This window comes from Monodelphis domestica, chromosome 7 (assembly GCF_027887165.1).
Source record: "Monodelphis domestica isolate mMonDom1 chromosome 7, mMonDom1.pri, whole genome shotgun sequence".
Taxonomy (NCBI): Eukaryota; Metazoa; Chordata; class Mammalia; order Didelphimorphia; family Didelphidae; genus Monodelphis; species Monodelphis domestica.
In genome coordinates, this window is record NC_077233.1 from 57,623,956 (window position 1) to 57,641,100 (window position 17,145).

General features: G+C 39.8%; 1 long non-coding RNA gene across 2 annotated transcripts in view; it reads left to right on the plus strand.

Annotated features, from left to right (window-relative positions):
• The first annotated feature begins 363 nt into the window (after positions 1-363).
• Positions 364-17,145, plus strand: part of LOC103102527 (uncharacterized) — a 77,277-nt gene continuing 60,495 nt past the window's right edge. The window contains exon 1 of one of the 2 annotated variants that reach the window (XR_008913432.1): positions 364-450. This is a non-coding gene — a long non-coding RNA (uncharacterized LOC103102527). Of the gene's footprint in view, positions 451-10,403; positions 10,748-17,145 lie in introns of those variants that run through there. The other variant, XR_008913431.1, reaches the window with a different exon arrangement.

Genomic DNA, 17,145 nt, shown 5'->3' on the forward strand with positions numbered 1-17,145 from the left:
ATAGATCTTCTGTTTCCAAATTCAGTGTTTTTTTTTTTACTACAAATTTATTAAATTAAGACTTTCTATCTATAGTCCAACTTAACAGATCTTCTGGGGCTGGGGGTAGGGAGTCTCTGCTTATGGGACTCAGTGAGGTTGTTGAGCCAGTCTTAGGAACTAGAGAGATCATGGTCAGATTGCTTAGTTGAGTTGAGAATATGTGAAGTCAGGGTCTAGTTCATAATTCAGAGTTGGACCATGGGATGCCAACTGAGATTAGGTTGAGAAAACAGGAGATGAGGTTCAAGTTGTTGAGCTGAGGCCTCAGAAGGGCACGTGGAAAGTCAAAGAGAGGTAGGAAGAAGATTAGGAGACTCATGCTCATGGGCTAGAATGGGTCAAGGCTCATAGGTAGCTTTCAGGACCTGGATTTGAAAACTATCTTTGATGCTGACTATGTGACTTTTGGTAAGCTCCTTTTTATACTAATTAGTTGGATTGGTATCATGACTCCAACCAAGAAAAATCATAAAGCAGAAGTCAAAATTCAGCAACTTTATTTCTTTTCTTCCATTGCCCTTCTTTCCCATGACTGTGCCTCCTTTAGGTTCTCAGAATTTTCATGCTGCCTACCACATATTCTCCCCTGATTGGGAAAACATTCCATTTTTCTTCCATTTTATCCCATGCAAAGCAGTGCCGCATAGTAGACAGCACCCTGGGCTTGGAGTCAGGATGACCTGGATTTAAATTTTGCTTTAAATGTTTACTTAATCCAGATCTACATATCTAGCCTCAGACCATTCCCTGAACTTCAGTTCCTCTATCACTAATTGCCTTTTGGATATTTCACACCAGTCTATCCCAAACCGAACTCATCTTCCCTCCCAAACTGACTCCGCCATTGAAAGCACACACTACTACCAATCCAATAGCCTTGGTTTTATTCTTGACTCCTGTTAAATTTATGGTTGGACCGAATATATTTAATTGGTTGCCAGGGATTTAATTACTAAATTTCAAAAATGAATTACTAAAGTCAGCCTTTATACTCACCATGTGTCAATTCAATCAGCAGATTCTTTATTAGCCTCAACTCCAGTAGAACTGCTCCTTACAGAAGGTTCCACTCCAAGAATGAGTCTTCACTCCAAGTGTCTCTTCGCTCCAACTGTGTCTCTTAACTCCAAATGTCTCTTCACTCCAAGTGTGTCTCTGTTTTCACTTTTAAAGACCTTTTTCTCTTGTGTCATTTCTCCTAAATTTTTACATCTACCAATCCTAGCCGATGCTCCACTCCTGGACTGCCCACTCTTTTACATGTGGGTCACAGACCATCCACTCAGTGTATGAAATGGGTGTTCATACCTTTTTGTGGTTAAAATCCAAAATGAGTAGATCTCCATATTCAACTTTATGTACTGTGCTTACATTTTTGGGGATTAAATTTTAAAAATAGACAGGGGATTACAATTTAATCTTCACAATCAAGGAAGAGCTAAGTACCTTCATTGTTACAATCAGGGCAGGGGAGAGCCAAATCCAAACTCCTTACTAAAATTGTCCAAATTTAACCATTTCCACTTCTATAGTATCTCTCATCCACCGAGTCACCTAGATGCTTCCAGAATCCTTCTTCTTTCAGGATGAAACTCTAACATCACCTTGTTTGTGAGGCCTTAACCCTTAGTACCCTTCCTCTAAAGATATATTTAACATTTTTGTTTTCTGTTTGCATCTTTGTGGTCCCCCCCCCCATTAGAATGTGAACTTCTGAATAAGGATTATTTCACTAATTTCAATTGTATCCCCAGAGCCTAGTGCTATTCCCTGTACATGGCAGTAACTTAATAGATATTTGTTGATTGATTGACTGACTGACTTATCTCAGTATGCTCATCTGTAAAATGAAGATGTTAGTTGTAGATGATCTACTCTTGGCTTCAACAGACGCAAAAACATGTAAAGAAGATAGCAAACACCTTCTTTTGGAATTGTACAAAAGAGGACAAAATCTTGAAGGATAAAGTTCAGTGGTGTCTCCCTAAAGTAGAATATTTGGGATTCATCCTGTCTGTGGGTGCTCATTATATTTCTCCAAAATGAATTGAGAATATTCAAAATTTAAGTGCTCCTACTACTAAGAAACAGTTGAGAGCAATTTTAGGAGCAACAGGTTTTTGCAGACAATGGATTCCTTGCTATGGGGAAATTACTAAACCCCTTATAGCATTAACAAAGGATTCGGTTCCTGAACCCCTCAAATTAGAGCCTGAACACTTGTCAGCTCTATCAGATCTAAAAAAAGGCTATCATGTCTGCCCCTGCTCTAGGCATCCCAGATTACAACAAGCCATTTATTTTGTATGTGCATGAGCGAAGAGGAGTAGCTTCTGGCGTGTTAACTCAGACTTTGGGACCGTCTCAGTGCCCAATTGCTTATTATTCTGCTAAATTGGACCCAGTAGCAGCAGGAGCACCACCATGTCTTAGAGGAGTAGCTGCTACAACCTTACTAGTAACAAAAACTGTTGATTTAGTATTGGAATGTCCATTAACAATAATGTGCCCACATGAGGTAGAAGCATTATTGATAAAACATAGAACACAGGCATTCTCAGATCAGAGAATTACAAGATATGAAATAGCCTTATTAAATAGTGAAAACATTACTTTAAAACGTTGTACTACTCTTAACCCTGCCACCTTGCTTCCAGATTTACCAACTTCAGGAGAACCATTACACAATTGTGAAACATTAGTGTCCATGGCAGAAAAGCCTCGAGATAATCTCTTGGACACTCCCTTAGACGATGCAGATCTGATTTTATTTACTGATGGTTCATCTTTTATGAGGGATGGCATACGTTACACTGGAGCTGCTGTAGTCTCAGAATTTGCCACTGAATAGTCAGGTTCACTACCTTCTAACATTAGCGCTCAAGGAGCAGAACTCATAGCTCTGAGGCAAGCTTGTATAATTGCCAAGGATAAAAAGGCAACAATTTATAAGGATTCTAGATATGCTTTTGGCATTTGTCACTCAGTTGGAATGTTATGGCTCCAGAGAGGATTCTTAACCTCAGCTGGAAAATCTATAGCTAATGCAGAAATTATTAATGAAGTTCTTTCTGCTCTCCAGCTTCCTGAAGCCCTAGCTGTAGTTCATTGTTCTGCCCATACAGGTGGCACTGACCCTGTCTCTAGAGGAAATGATTGAGCAGATGCCGCTGCAAAGCTAGCAGCCATAGAAGGGCCCGAAATAATTTTAACATTAACAACCACTAATGATTTAAATCTACCACTTTCCTATAATGAAAAGGAAGTGGAAAAATGGAAACAAAAATTCAAAGCAAAACAGATTAATGGAGTGTGGGTGTCATCTGAAGGAAAACCCCTGCTCCCTAGAAGTTTCTATAACCAAATTTGCCAAACTATTCATAAAAACGGTCATTTTGGCACCCAGGGAATTGTGGACTCTGTTAAGAGAGTATGAATAGCCCCTGGTATAACTACCATAGCCTCTAAAGTATGTTCAGCCTGCTCTACCTGCCAGGCACATAACCAACATGCATTTCGTGGAAAAGCCTTTGGTGGACGTCCTCTGGCTTACACACCTTTTGAACATCTACAGATAGATTTCATAATGATGCCAAAGGCTGGACATTATAAATTTTGTCTAGTAATTGTAGATCAACTAACCAGATGGCCGGAAGCATTTCCTGTGACCCGGGCCATGGCGGATTTTGTTGCAAAGATACTTTTAAAGGAAATTATTCCTTGTTTTGGCCTGCCAGCACGTATTGATTCTGATAGGGGGAGTCATTTTACTGATTCTGTTCTAAATCAGATATATTCTTGCTTGGGAATAACTCCCAAATTTCATGTTGCATATCATCCCCAGAGCTCAGGCCAAGTAGAGAGGATGAACAAAGAACTTAAAACTATGATTGGCAAATTATGCACTGAGGCACATTTAAAATGGCCTGAAATTCTCCTTCTGGCCCTATTTTATCTTAGAAGCAGGCCTAGAGGAGACTTACACATCTCACCATTTGAGATGCTTTTTGGACATCCACCTATACAGGCTAAACCTTTCTCCCCAGCATATACCTCACTATTAGGGGGAGATATTACTATTGCTTCCTATATACAGGAGTTACAGCACAAACTACATGAACTTCATGAATCCGGAGCTGCAGTACAAGCTGGACCACTAGACTTTTCTCTGCATGACCTGAATCCAGGAGATAAAGTTTATATTAAGAATTTCAAGAGTACTAGAGCAACTCAACCTTCATGGGAAGGACCATTCCAAATATTGTTAACTACTCCAACATCTATAAAGATTGGAGAAAAGGACTCTTGGATTCACTGCTCACATGTGAAGAAAGCATCTTCTGCTGAGACTGATTGACTGTATCTTATCATATGAATTGGAGATAATAATCCATAGACAAATGGATGCTATTTTTTTGAGAACACATTGAATTACTGATTTTTTCCTTATTTTTATTATTTCTTTTCTTTATTTTGATTAGAATATTTGATTTTTTCTCATTTTTGTACTGAGGGTACACATAATTAATATTAATATTTTTTTCCTGTAGTAATAGAAGTTAATATGTATTCTTGCTATAATATCAATATATACCTAAAAGCTTTAAACTGTGGGAACCTGCCATTTATTTATAAAATACTATAGGACTGTGATTAATGATTATGTATGATTCCAGAAAAAGGGATAAAAAACAAGGAGCACAGACTTAACCTGAATAGTGCCAAAAAGAGCACACATGAAATATTAATGTGAGACTCGAGGTTGCGACGCTTGACATATGTTAAGTCGTAGGACTTCCTTGTATCTACACTCTTTACAAAGTACTCATACAAATACAAAGTTTGACTATCATGCTGGCTCCCTATATCCCTGAGAATGTCAAAATTCAGATGAGGGAATGATGCTTCCCTATCAAAATAGAATTCTAATTTTTTTTCCTTCTTATATTATGGCAACTTCCTGTAGTCTTGGCTACAAATGGATAAATGAAATATGACTGCATTCTGTTCTACAGACTTGTGGGATAGAAATTACTTTATATTGGACCTTTACAAGGGCCTATTTTGAATTTTTCCTTAAGTTTTTGATTATTTTTCTCATCTTTTGATAGTTGACTCATACACCCCCATAACTCAACATTGCATTCTGAGTTGAACTGAATGTTTTTTAACACCTACTTCAGGGGGGATCATATTTTAATTTAAAATCTAAGAATTTTCAAATTTTGAATTTTTTGTTTGAGATTTTATTTTTATAAAAATCCAAGAATTTTGATTTTTTGTTTAAGATTGTACTTTTATAAAAATTCAAGATTTTGATTTTGTTCGAGAAAAGATCTTCAAGAAAGAAGCTTGAAACTTTTATATCCAGAGAATGAACTGTTGCAGAAAGATGCCGAAAACCTATACTTCATCAAGAAGATCAAGAATGAACTTTGTATATGACTGATTGAACTGAACTTTGATTGAACATTTATTGTAAATGAACACATTTATGCCAAAAGGGACTGCCCCTAATTTGACTTTCTGTCAATGCGCCTAGCAAAACATTGGTTTTGCTTTCTTTTCTTTTCTATTTCCTCTCTCACTATTTTAATTTCTCTTAGAAAATTGAATATCATGTATATCTATAGTTAGAAGTGCATTTAGGATTACAAATTGATTATGTTAAATGATCAATGGGGAGACTAGTCTCCCAGTGATCATCAGGGGGGATTGTAAACCTTAAAATTTCACAGACTTATGAATGTTAAACATTTTACTCCACATTGAGGAATCCTCCAATTCCCTACTTGAAATAATTCCCTACCAGATAGTGAGAACTCTACTTGAATGTGAAAACTCCTTGCTATGGGAGTATCCCTACTCTACCCCTACTTAAGACTGCTTTAGGGGAGAAAACTCCTTGCTATGGGAGGACCTTGATTCCACCTGTATTTAAGACTGCTTTAGGGCAGAAAACTCCTTGCTAAACAATGAAAGTACTTGAAAACCATACTTATAAAGGAAAGGAGTTCTTTGAGCCATGGCTGTTTTTGGAATTGATACAATAGGATACTAGGTGCCTATAAAGGTGGGGCAACTTGTAAACTACTTAGACCTAAAAGGTGAAAACTTACTCAGAGGTTTTCTCTTAATGAAATTAGTCGACACAGCAACATTTTTTCTGACGTACTAAAGAGATTAATCTACTCAGCTGTGAATTTAAAATGGGCTGTCTTTTGGAAAACATCTACAGTGATTGGTAGATGGAAGAACTTAGGGGAGGTGACATAGGAGATTTTGCCCTTAAAAATAAGGAGCTCAGAGAAGAGCAAGAGGTCATTCTGAAACATTCAGATTAAGGAGGACTCGTTCTGAAACATTCAGATTGAGGAAGGACTGATTCTGAAACATTCAGATGGAGGAGGGAGCTGGTGAAAGCAGCTGAGATGATGCTGGCGATGATGCTGGCCTGGTGTCACTAGAATCCTTGCTTAGGCAGACCTTGTGGTGAGTGTTAAAAGACTGACTGACTGATCTCTCTCTCTTAAGACTCAAGTCTAGGCCATGTTGGCTTAAGGCCCTTCATACTTATTTCCTTTTTCTCTCTTTCTCTCTTTTCTTTAATTCCACATTTGTATTAATTAAAATCTCTATAAATCCCAGTTGACTTGGGTATTTGAATAATTGGGAATATTTCCCTGGCGACCACCTTATATTTGATTTAAAAACCAAGACACTGTAGTGAAACATGAAGAGTGGTTGAAATAATATAGGTGAAATGCTTTGAAAACTTAAAATTCCATATAGATGTGAATCATTATTATTTTATTGTCTTCATAAAACGATCTGCCCTTTGATGCTCTGTCCTTTGATCTCTTCAAGGTTCCGTCATTTGTTTAAAATTGATCCGTTTTCCTCTGTCATGGTATTAATGACTGATATTTACTTGCCATTTTACTTTCCAGTGCAAAATTTTCTTTTATCAGGGGTCCAAGAAACCAAAAAGCAATGAGACTAATTAATGGTGGAATTCCAGGTACTCTGTAGCTCAGTGAGGGAGGAATTTGAGATTTGAGTCAGAGAGAACATCCTGTAACTCCTCTAATTATAGCTTAGTGGTCACAGAACCAAACCTGGTTTCATGGTCTTGTGATAGCATAGTGTATTCCTCCAAAAGAGGAGAGAACCTGGTCAAGGGCTGGAGTTCAGAAGTCCTATCCTGTGTTTGGGAACTCCTCCCACTTTGGTAAAGGAGCCCTGATAATTTACTGAGTCCTAGTTGCTGTGAACCTCTCTCTCTCTCTCTCTCTCTCTCTCTCTCTCTCTCTCTCTCTCTCTCTCTCTCTCTCTCTCTCTGTCTCTGTCTCTGTCTCTGTCTCTCTGTCTCTGTCTCTCTCTCTTTCTCTCTTTCTGTCTCTGTGTCTCTGACTCTTTGTCTGTCTCTCTATCTGTTTCTCTGTTTCTCTGTCTGTCTGTCTGTCTGTCTCTCAAATGGCCACAAGTGAATATGAATAATGGAGATCCATGAGAATAAGGATCTAGCGAGCTCCAGGTTGTTGACTCATGGTCAAGTGGAATCTACAGGCATTGCTCGTGAGTGGGTTCATAAAAGCAATTGCTTTCATTTGTAGAGACTTTTAGATTGCTCAGAGTGCTACTTTGCCATTCATTGATTGGCTCAATAAATGTTTATCAAGACTTTCCTTTTTGCAACACATTTGAGGAGATGCAAGTCTGGAGAAGACTCCGAAGTCCTTGACTTCAGGAAGTTTAGCTTAGAGTCTAGGAGGGAGCTAGAGTTGGAATATGCCGTATTACATGATAAGCACATCAGAGAGAGGCAAAACAAATCCTGGGCTATGTGATGACTGTATGCACGCACCCATATCCTGCCTCCCATTCTAGAATGTAACCTCCTTGAGGAAAGGGCTGTTTCCTTTTTTGTCTTTATATTCCAGAGCCTAGCACAGAGTTTATCTATCTGTCTATCTGTCTATCCATCTCCCAGGAATAAATAAAGATATCCCAGAAACTAGCCCCGAGTAATATATCAGTATTATATAAACCCCAGATATATATATATATATGTATATATATATATATATATATATATATATATATATATATATATATATATATATATATATATATATATATATATATATATATATATATATATATATATATATATATATACTTAAGCCCTTTCCAACCTTGTTCCAGCCTTCATTGGATATTACTCACCACCCTACACTCTGTCTATAGATAAAATATATATCATATACATATATATATATATATATAAATCCCAGTGATAAATCAATATATCCCAGACATAATATATCAATATATCCCATGGCATAATAAATGCTTGCTTGGTGAATGACCCTCCTGAGAGAGCTCTGTGGCATAATGTGCTCAGTGTTGGACATGAAGCCAGGAGGGAATTGGGTTCCAAACCTGCCTCTGACACGGGCTGTGCGACTATTGGCATGCCTCCATTTTATCATCCATAAAATGGATATAAACATCCCTATAGCACCTTTTCCACAGAGTTGTCCTGAGGCTCAAATGAGATGATTAATATTTGGGTAGCACTTTATATTCAAATGCTAAGTAAATTCTGCCAGCTACCCTGAGAAGGTTGTTTCATTCTGCTTTGCCTCCCCTACTCCCTTGATCAAAGAATAAACTCTCTGGGCCCCCAGCCCATCATGGCACTGGGTCAGTAGGCACTTCAGCTCAGGCTCTCCACCCTGGCCTGGCCAGTGGCTGTCTCCACAGCCACTCCATCTCTCCAGCCAGATATATGGCCTGTGAGATCTCAGCTAATTGCCGGGGGAAGCCTCCTGAAGCAGACACCTTATTACCGACCATTGTTTCTGCATAAATAAGAGCCATAAGTCTCCTGCACTGAGTTTGTCTTTACCTTGTCCATAATTTACGAGACTATTATCACCTCTGGCAAACCCACTGCACTCAGCACTTCTTCTCTCAGCCCTGACATACTGCAGCACTTTCCCGGAGCTGGACCATTGGCCATAAACTCAGCAAAGTGCTGCATGCAGTAAACATGAAATTAAACCCTTTATCGGGGTGATTCATTTTCCTCCTTGACGGGGTCCAAGACAGACAGAGCAAAAGAATGAGTATCGGCTTGAGCTCCTCTTATTTATTTACTTCCTTCTTTTCCTCCACTACCCACTTGTAGTAATTAGTTGCCGTATTAAATAGAAGCTTTTTAATTCTTTTATGATTTCTGAATTCCCCCAATGAAGGCAACAGCCGTGGAGCAGAGAAGCAGTGGATTCTGAGTCAGGAGATATTTCTTGTCTAGGTTTTTTATCAGGAAATGGCTTTGAGCATATTACATTGTCTTTGTGGGCCTCAGTTTCTCCATCAGGGAAATAAAGAGATTGGGGGCATAGGATAGTGAGGAGGAAAGCAAAGTGTTACAGAATTAGGGGACCTTGTTTCTAGACCCACCTTTATTAATAACTGACTGTATGACCCTGGGTAAGTCATAGCCTCTCTAAGTCTCAGTTTTCCCATCTGTAAAATGAAGAGATACTTTAGCTACTTTAAGATTTAATATTGAAGGAGGAAGCTAGGTGGCTTAAGCAGATTGGAAGCCAGGCTTAGAGATGAGAGATCATAGATTCAAATCTGGCCTTAGACACTTTTAACCTGTGTGACCCTGGGCAAGTCACTTAACACCCATTGTTTAGCTCTTACCACTCTTCTGTCTTGGAACCAATACATAGCATTGATTCTGAGATGGAAGATAAGGGTTTGAAAGAAAAAAACAAAAGATTTAATATTGTAGGGGGCAGCTGGGTGACTCAAGTGGATTGGGAGCCAAGCTTAGAGATGAGAGATCATAGGTTCAAATCTGGCCTCAGACACCTCCCAGCTGTATGACCTTGGGCAAGTCACTTAACCCTCATTGTCTTGCCCTTACTTCTCTTCTGTCTTGGAACCAATACACAGTATTGATTCTAAGATGGAAGGAAAGAGTTAAAAAATTTTAATGTTATGGAAAGGATTGGTTCGTTCCATTATCTCGTTTTAAAACTATATCATTCTACCAGACTCCCCAACCAGAGGAAACTGGTCATCAGAGTTCCCATTCAGTAGTCAGTGTAGGAGAAGCAGGGCTTGTTGTTATCAGGGTCAGTCCTTCCTCTTATCTTGGCTCTACTCTCTCTACTCATCTGTTTTCACCTGCTGACCCCACGCTACCCACACAGGGCCTGGGTTTTCTCCCTGATTGACGTAGGACGTTACCTTAGAATCAGATATCCTTGGAAGAATGCCTCAAACTTGTTTTCCTGCTCCTTTGCTTCCTGTGAATCTTCTTGTTCCTGACCAGCTGCCAGACCATCTGCCTTGCCTTGACCTTTGACATGTAGGGCCTCCAGCTTCCGGTCTGCCTGTTTGGTTTCTGACCTCTCACTTGATCCCATCTCTGGTGTCCATACTTGTCCTGATTTCTGACTCCCTTCCGGGTGTCCAGTCTGCAGCTTTATCCTAACTGTAGTGCGGTCCTCGCCGAGCTCCTGGTTTCCTTGTTACTTCCTGCGATGAGACTGAAGACTTGGGGCACTTAGGGAGAAAAGCCCCAGTTCTCCCCAGGTGGATAATCACTGGAGTGGCTGTGATTGGAAGCTACCTCCTACCTGTTTTTGACTGGCTCTGATGAAAGATTGGAAGAAATGAGGTACCAGAATTAAATGTAGTTAGTTTTGGGATGGGATGGATTCTTGGTGAGTTAGAAACGAATTAATTAGTGACATGATGGTGTAAATGGAGGGAGTAGGATTGTGAATATGTGAGCAAGGGGTTATATTCAGGTACGGATATATTATCCAGATAAAGGTGGTTTTCTAGCCTTTTAGGGCAAATCTCTGGAGGGTTCAGTTTATTTACTTATTTAAAAACCCTTACCTTCTGTCTTAGAATCAATACTAAGTATAAGGAACTTATAAGTTCCTTACAATCAATACTAAGTTCCAGAGCAGAAGAGCGGTAAGGGCTAGGCAAATGAGGTTAAGTGACTTGCCCAGGGTCACACAGCTAGGAAGTGTCTGAAGCCAGATTTGAACCCAGGACCTCTTGTCTCTGAATTTGGTTCTCTATCCACCGGGCTGCCCTAGTTCAATTGACTTTGGTAAGCGCTGACTTAAGCACCTACTATGTGTCAGGCATCATGCTAGGTACTGAGGATACAAAGACAAAAAATAGGCAGTCCCTGCCTTGAAGGAGATTATATTCTACAAGGGGAAGTGATATGTACAGAAGCAAGTACAAAATATATGTGAGAAATGTGCAAAGTAATATGGGAATGAGAGGGGGAGAACCCTGAGGTAGCAGAGGGAGGCGTGTAGATCTGGAAAGTTCTTTTTGTAAGAGGTGGTATTTGAACTGTCTTGCAAGCAGTGATTCCAAGAGGCTTAAATGAAGAGGGAGATCATTCTGATCATGATCATACTGCCTCTGCAAAGGCAGCAGATGGGTCGTCATGTGTGCGAAATAACCAGGAGGCTATTTTGGCTAGAATGGGAATGAGGGGGAAAATGGGCAGAAGGTCTAACAAGATAGATTAGGACCAGAGAGATCACAAAGGTCTTTAAACAACAAACAGGAATTTGTATTTGATCTTGGAAGCAATAGGGAGGACCCCCTTGAAGCATCTTGATCAGGGTTGTGATATGGTCAGACCTGTGCTGGACAGGAGATTGGGGAAAGGTGTTCTATGTTCCAACCTTTCAATCCAGAATTAGAGAGGAAGAAAAGGTAGTTTGGGTAATACTATGATTAAAGGAGGGCAAACAGCAGCTAGAGAGAGAGAGTTCGGGAGTCCCCAAGTTAGCAAGACCTGAGTTTGAATCTGATTTCAGATACTTGCTTGTTGTGTGGCCCTGGACAAGTCACTTAATCATGTCTGCCTCAATTTCCTCATCTATAAAATAAGCTGGAGAAGGAAATGGTGAACCAGTATCTGCCAAGAAAACCCCAAAGGGAGTTATGGAGAGTTGGACACAACTGAAATGACCGTATAGCAATAAAGAAATGCTCCAATGGTTTACACAGATCTCCAAACAACAACAAAAAAGACTCTCAACAAATACACCTCCACCTTCCTCTAAAAAAGAAAATCATGGGGTCCCCTGACAGAGAAACTTTCAAGATAGAAGGCCACTAAACTAGTCACCTGATGGGCTGGGGAGAAGACGGGTCTTGTTCTGGCCAAGAAGACACCTTTGAAGGATGGTACACAAGTTGTCTGTGACTGCAGGTGCTCTCGCCAGGCAGAGATGCTCTAGGAGTCCTAGGAGGTGACCCTGAATGGGTTTCTGAGCTCCTGTACCAGCAATAGGAATTGTTCTGGTTTAGAGAGTTTAAGGACTTCTCAGAGGAGGGGGCCAGAAGCGGTGAAGTTACCAGAGGCTGGGGAATTTGGGGAGGAAAAGCCTCAAGGCAGTCACAACGGAGGTATCGTCCCAATGCACTGCCCAAGTCCAGATGGGCCTCTAGTTGTCACAGCTCTGAGAACAGGTATTGTTCTTGGACCTCAGGGGAAGACTGTTATCCTTTAGTGGGAGGAACTGTGGTTTCTGGACTGCCACCAAGTTCGCACTCACAGGGGATTCTGGGTCCTAGGGAAATTCCCCATCAGAGAGAACTCAGGAACAGAGAATTAAGCCAATGCTCCCAATCTACACTTGATGAGATATAGAATATGCCTATTGGAGCTTGCTGTTAATCCCAGATGATTCACACGTGTAGGATTGTGATAAAAAGACTTGACTCAATGCTATATCTGATGAGCATCATTCTGAGACCTTGGTAGTCTCTTCACAGGTAGAGGGAGCTTAGACTGTGCCTAAATAACTTACTTTCTGAGTGCATATATGTATGTGTTGGAGTGTGTATGTGTTCACATGTGTGTGCGTGTGTGTGTATTTGCTGACTGCACTGCCTAGTTTAGACCCTCTGGAATCTGCCATTATGGAAAAAAAGTGTTGGGATTTAGAGTCAAAAGATTGCTTCCAATCCCATCTCTGTTATTGTTTATGTGTTTCACTTGGGGCAGGTCACTTATCTGGAACAACAATTATATAGCATAATGCCTGGCACATAGTAGGTGCTTAATAAATATTTATTGATTTGTTGAATCTTTTTCTGGAATTCTCTTTTTAAATTTTTTTTAAAAGAACATTTTTTCCATGGGTACATGATTCTTTGATTCTCCCCCCACCAGCTCTTTCTTCCTCCCTTCTGAAGCTGACAAGCAATTCCACTGGGTTTTACATGTAGCATTGTTCAAAACCCATTTCCATGTTATTAATATTTGCAATAGTGATCTTTTAACATCAAAACTCCAATCATATCCCCACCAAACCATGCGATTGATCCTATGTTTTTCTTCTGTGTTTCTGCTCCCACAGTTCTTCCTCTGGATGTGGATAACGTTCTTTCTCATGAGTCCCTTAGAATTGTCCTGGGCATTGCATTGCTATTAGTAGAGAGGTCCATCATGTTCTATTGTGCCACACTGTATCAGTCTCTGTGTGCAATGTTCTCCTGGTTCTGCTCCTCTCACTCTGCATCAATTCCTGGAGGTTGTTCGAGTTCACATGGGATTCCTCCAGTTCATTATTCCTTTTAGCACAATAGTATTCCATCATGGGGTTCTCTTTTTACTAAACTGTAAAACAAATGATTTGGACAGATGTACAAGCTACACTTTGATAGATCTTGAAAATATAACATCTGTGCATGGAGGCAAAGGAAACTTGGGTTGCTGGTGTTTTTAATTGCTCCCTCTCCCCATCATAAGAGGGTGTTTAGGAGGCTTTTCTCATACTGTGACTTGGTGAAATGTGTGTGTTGGGAAGCAGCCTTTGTAGGCTGGTGATGAAGTAGGGAGGAAAGCTTGAGTGGCCGGAGGATGGAGTTAGCATTTGGTTTGAGTGACAGTGCGGAATCTGAGGATGGCAAGTGAATACTATAACTGCAAAAATGGACACAGTAATCTGAGAATTGTAGACACAGAGCTCAGAGACTTCCAAGGATATCTAGTCCAGTCCCTTCCTTTTAGAGGTGAGTAAACTGAGGTCCAAGGAGATTGTGATTTGTCTGAGGTCACAGGCAGTAAGCATCTGAAATGAGATTTGAACACAGCTCTCTGAGTCTCAGCACCAGTTTACTTTTTTCTATTCTGCTGTGATTTTTTTGTGTAATTTTTGTGTGTATCAGAAAGAAAAAGTGATGGAGGTGACTGTGATCAGGTGAAAATCACCAAGTATTTGAGGTGCATTTTGAGATACTTGATGCCAACCCCCCAGGGCCAATTCTGTACTCAGAGTAAGTCAATGAACCACCCATCTCACATAGTGTTGCTTTCTCACAAGGATGCTGTGAATTTTTTTCTTTCAATATTTTGTTAAATATATTTCAGTATAATTTGTTTCCTTAATAATTCTGTGCTGGTTTTTTGTTGTCAAATCATTTTAGTTGTGCCTGACTCTTTGTGACTCCATTTGGGGGGTTTCTTGGCAAAGATACTATAATGAGTTGCCATTTCTTTCTCCAGCTCATTTTACAGATGAGGAGACTGAGGCAAACAAGGTTATGCGACTTGCTCAGTCACACAGCTAGTAGGTATCTGAGTCTGGGTTTGATCACAAGAAGATAAGTCTTCCTGATTCCAAGCCCGGTGCTCTATCCATTATGTCATTTATCTATTTTTTTTTAAGTGAAAGCATTTAAACATATTCTGAGATAGAGTCAATAGGTTTTACTAGAACATTCAAGAGATTTATTATACCAAAAAGTTCTTGCTGAGGGAATAACCTTCCTAGGAAGGAATTTAGCACTTAAATTAATTTTATGTTTCTCATGAAGGAAATTTGTTTTAGTAGTTTAACAAAACGAACAAGAATAATTTAAAGGAATAGATCATTTTCAAAAGCCAAGATTTTTCTTCAGATCTTTTTTATTTAATGTCCAAATTGCTTCCATCCCTCTTTTATTTCAAGAATCCCTCTCCCCACTCTACATTTTTGCTTGTTTATGTGATTCCTGTACTAGTAGTCTTACTGTTTTCATAATCTGCTATTAAAAGTTAATAAGAGAAAGCCTGGAAGACTAATCAACACCTGTTAGGGTAATTCAAAAGTAGATGAAATGGCATTTACTTTTTAGTTTTATTGACAAAACAAATCATGAACCAGTTGTGTTCCTAGCAAGTACATTATTGGTATAATCATAGATAGTATCAAATTAAATGTGATCACGTCTATAAAGTGCTTCGCAAACATCAAAGGACTATAGAAATGACAGCCAGTGGTGCTACTACTAATAATGCCAGAAGGGAACTTAAGAGAGTCTTTTATATTAGATGAAATACAAACTCCTGAGCTGAGCCTCTAAAGTGCCTTCCTAGTATGGCTCTAGTCCACTTTTCCATTCATTGCTCATTACTCCTTCAGTATTCTATATTTCAGCCAAATTGGCCTATGTGCAGTTCTCCAAAATTGGCATCCCCATCTCCCATCTTTGTGCCTATACTTACATTGTTTCCCTTGCCTGGTATGACCCTTCTCTTCACCTCTGCCTCTTCGCATCTATAGGTCCCTTCAAGACTGTCCTCTGGTACCACCTCCTACATAGGAAACCTTTCTTGATTCTTCTGCCTGATCAAAATTTTCTCACATTTACTCATCAGTGTAAAGGTTGGCTCTTCTCTCTGTCTCTCTTCATCTTTGTCTCTCTTTCTCCCCTCTCTTAAGAAGGTAAGTTTCTTTGCAAATGAAAACATATGATTTATCTCTTGTTTATTTGGGTATATGATTTGGGATTTTGGTTTTATATGATTATTCACTTACAAAAATGAGTAATTTGGAAATATGTTTTGAGTGATAATACTTGTACGACCCAGTAGAATTGCTTGTCAACTCTGGGAGTGGGGAGAGAAGAAGGGAGAGAGATAACATGAATCACATAAACTTGGAAAACTTATGTGTATATTTGTTATTAAAATAAAATAAAGTTAAAACTAAAAAAAGAATGTAAGTTTCTTGAGGGTAAGAGCTATTTTTCATTTTATCGTATTATCCCCACTACCCAGCATGCTCCATTGTGTTACTGGTGCTTAATAAATGCATGTTGTATGAGTTATGACTAAAGTGGAAAGAGTAGGCTCTGGGATGAGGCTGAATCAAGCATTCCCTCATCTTTGTGTTGGTAGCTAGGAACGTTGCACTCTAGCTGGAATCATGAGGATGGGTTTTAGGTCTAAACTCTCTTTATCTCCTGACCTCCCTGGCTTCCTTCAAGTCCCAGCTGAAATTTCATCTTCTCTAGGAAGCCTTTCCTCCTCCCCCTTAATGCCAAGTGCTGTCCTTCTGCTAATTATCTCCAGTTTGCCCTGTATGTACCTGGTTTGTATATAATTGTTTGCGTGTTGGCTTTCCCATTGAACTATGACTTGTTGCAGGGCTTATTTTCCCCCTTTGTACCATCAGCACAGGCTCTGTGACATAGTAGGGGCTTACTAAATGCTGGTTAACTGACTGTTTGGGGTACTTGGGGAAACATTTCATAGCTCTGTCCACTTTTTATCCAGATGCCAATGACAGAGTGCAGGTGCCCTCATCCCTCTCTGCCAAGGCTTCACTGGCATCAGCATGTAGATGGGGAGACATGCTTATTTGGTGCTCGTTTTTGCCTTCACTTTGAAGTTAAGAAGGTCTCTTCTGTGCCACGAGCAAGGAAGGTCATTAGTATCTTCTAGTTTGCATTGTATCCATTAAGAGCTGCAAGTTGGGCTTTCAGCTTAGCTCTATGATAAAGGGAAAAATTGTGGCCTTCCATCGTAGAGAAGGTTCATTAGGTAGAGGATCCATGAGGTCACGCTAATGTTCTTAATCAGCAAGGCAGTGAGTGTGTACAGGCAGCTATTCCTATGTTTGGTGTGTTTGTGCCAGGGTTCCATGACCTCTGACTTTGGTGCATCCCAATGGGGAGGAAATGACCTAAGGCTGTTGAGGATACAGCTTTTGTTGGTCTTGTGACATAGATTCATCACTGCCACAGCTCTGTGTTCTGTTT